Genomic DNA, 3498 nt, shown 5'->3' with positions numbered 1-3498 from the left:
CTGAAATGCTGTTTTCAGCTAAAATGCTGCTTAAAAAAAAAAAAAAGCTTCAACAGTTCTTTACTGCTAACACCACCAGGATTCCCACTTGTTTAGGTGGCAAAGACCTGGGAAATCATGGTTGTCCTTGCAGAACAAGTACATTATTTTATTTATTATCCTTAAACTAACATGTATCACTTATTAAGCTTAAATATATAATTGTTTTAGATCAGATTCATTATCTTACACTAAACACAAAAAAAAAAATGCTGTAGCAGCCGCCAAATTTTTTTTTTTTTTTTTTTAAGACAGAGTCTCGCTCTGTCACCCAGGCTGTAGTGCAGTGGTGCGATCTCTGCTCACTGCAAGCTCTGCCTCTTGGGTTCTCGCCATTCTCCTGCCTCAGCCTCCCGAGTAGCTGGGACTACAGGCGCCTGCCACCATGCATGGCTAATTTTTTGTATTTTTAGTAGAGACGGGGTTTCACCGTGTTAGCCAGGATGGTCTCGATCTCCTGACCTCGTGCTCCACCCTCCTCGGCCTCCCAAAGTGCTGGAATTATAGGTGTGAGCCATCGCGCCCAGCCCAAATTTTTTTAAGTATAGAAGGAAAACTTTCTACTGTAAATCCTCTATTTCACCCAACTATTTGAAAGTTATATGTCTTTCTCGCAAATCTTGCATTTTTACCGTTTGCATGCCTTAATATCATGAAATTGTATCTACTGACAATACTCTTTCCACTTCCCTTAATTTCAATTCTGCCCATTTATCCTTCTTTTTTTTCTTTTTTTTTTTTTGGCGACATGGAGTTTTGCTCTTGTTGCCCAGCCTGGAGTGCAATGGAACAATCTCGGCTCACTGCAACCTCTGCCTCCCAGGTTCAGGCAATTCTCCTGCCTCAGCCTCCCGAGTAGCTGGGATTGCAAGTGTGCACCACAACAGCCGGCTATTTTTTGCATTTTTATTAGAGATGGGGTATCACCATGTTGGTCGGGCTGGTCTCGAACTCCTGACCTCAGGTGATCTACCCGCCCCAGCTTCCCAAAGTGCTGGGATTATAGGCCTGAGCCACCGCACCTGGCCAGCCCATTTATCCTTCGAGACCAACTCAAATCCTATCTTCTGCATGAAGTATTCTCAGACCACTATCATCATTCATTCCCCTTAACCCACTACAGGTAGAATTTATGGTTTTGGGAAGCAATGCAGTATAATAGTTAAGAGCCAAGGCTTTGAAGTCAGACAGATTTGGATTTTCTCACCTATTAACTGAGACCCAAAAGAAGTTACTTAACCTCACTAACCTCAGTCTCTTCACCTAAAAAAGACAAACATTAATATTTATCTACCTTATAGAGATGTTCTGAGGATTAAGATAATATATGTAATATATACTTTTTTTTTTTTTTTTTTTGAGATGGAGTCTGGCTCTGTCGCCCAGGCTGGAGTGCAGTGGTGTGATCTAGGCTCACTGCAAGCTCCGCCTCCCAGGTTCATGCCATTCTCCTGCCTCAGCCTCCCGAGTAGCTGGGACTACAGGCGCCTGCCACCACGCCTGGCTAATTTTTGTATTTTTAGTAGAGATGGGGTTTCACTGTGTTAGCCAGGATGGTCTCGATCTCCTGACCTCGTGATCCACCCGCCTTGGCCTCCCAAAGTGCTAGGATTACAGGTATGCACCACTGCGTCTGGCCCAATATATACGTTTTTAGATAGGGTCTGGCTCTGTCACACTCCTGGACTCAAGCAATCCTCCCACCTCAGCCTCTTGAGTAGCTGTGATTACAGGCGTGTGTCACCATGCCCAACTAATTTTTGTATTTTTTGTAGAGATGGGATTTCGACATATTGCCCAGGCTGGTCTCAAACTCCTGAGCTCAAGTGATCTGCCTGCCTTGGCCTCCCAAAGTGCTGGGAGTAGAGGCATGAGCCACATGCCCAGCCTAAAACATGCAATATTTTTATTATGTCTTGGGATCTCCCAGACCACCCACACATTCCGTGATTCACCAGGTCTCCAGGGACTCAGATTCATAGCTAAGGTTTATTACAGTGAAAGATACACATTATGGTCAGCAAAGGGAAAAGACAGGAGTCTAGAGAAATTCATGATCAGACTTCCATATGTTCTCTCCCTATCCTTCTACAGCAACAAAAAAAATACAGCAACAGGTGTACACATTTCTACCCAGGAAAGCCCATTAGAGACTTAGTGACCACGGTTTTCACTGGGGGCTGGTCTCAGAGGCACATACCAAAATTCCAGACTCTGAGGAGGAAAACATGTGTTCAGCATAAATCACATTATTTGTACCAACAAACCAGGCAAAGTGAACTACTTACCGGTTAGGGAACAGAGGGAAACCAAGTTTCCACATACCAGCCAAGGGCCAATCTTGCCGGCAGGCCTCTCTAAAGATAGCAGTCTCATGTCTGTTATGTTGGCTCTATTCTGTACAGTTTACCACAATGCTCATATTATAAGTTAACTACACAAATACATTGTAGATATCATTACACTGCAATACCATAATTAGTCAGGTGTGTTGGCACGCACCTGTAGTCCCAGCTACTCGGGAGGCTGAGGCAAGAGAATCACTCGAACCTGGGAGGCAGAAGTTGCAGTGGGCTGAGACCACACCACTGCACCCCAGCCTGGGTGACAGAGTGAGACTCTGTCTAAAAAAATAATAATAAATAAATAAACATTGCAAAACCATGTATCAACTCATGTTTCCAACAAAACATGTATAATTGTGGGCAGGGAAGGATATATACATGTTAAGCAGTGCTTTTTTTTTTTTGAGACGGAGTCTTGCTCTGTCACCCAGGTTGGAGTGCAGTGGCGTGAACTCGGCTCACTGCAACCTCCGCCTCCTGGATTTAAGCTATTCTCCTGTCTGAGCCTCCCAAGTAGGTGGCATTACAGGTGCCTGCCACCACGCCTGGCTAATTTTTGTATTTTTAGTAGAGACAGGGTTTTGCCATGATGGCCAGGCTGGTTTCGAACTCCTGACCTCGGGTGATCTGCTCACCTCAGCCTCCCCAAGTATAGGGATTACAAGCATGAGCCACTGCACCTGGCCAAGCACTGCTTCTTAAAATGGGTTCCCTGGTAAAATGGTTTTGGGAGATTTTGTATATTATTTCCTTTCTTGGACATTCTCAGTTCATATTAGCACATTAAAGGAACTAAGAAATTCTACAGTGGAGAGACTGGTATTTATATTACTTAATAACATGTTTCGCATTTGACCATGTAACACCTATTAACTCCCTGCTGACAACTTATGAAATGCTGTGCTAAGGCCAACAAATGTGTCCACCAATCTTGGCCAAATGGGAAAAGATGAAATGTCAGCAAGTTTTGAAAGACCACTATTAGAGCTAGAAATATGAAATCATCTGTTCCTGTGAGAGGCAATAAAGTAACAAAACTACTGGAAGGTACATGTGGAGCACCCTGTCTTTGTGAACTTGGCCTCCATGAGTTATAAAAAGAAAGAGAAAATGA

The sequence above is a fragment of the Rhinopithecus bieti genome, unplaced genomic scaffold (assembly GCF_001698545.2).
Source record: "Rhinopithecus bieti isolate Rb0 unplaced genomic scaffold, ASM169854v2 scaffold_42478, whole genome shotgun sequence".
NCBI classification, from domain to species: Eukaryota; Metazoa; Chordata; class Mammalia; order Primates; family Cercopithecidae; genus Rhinopithecus; species Rhinopithecus bieti.
Note: the sequence above shows the minus strand (reverse complement) of the source record.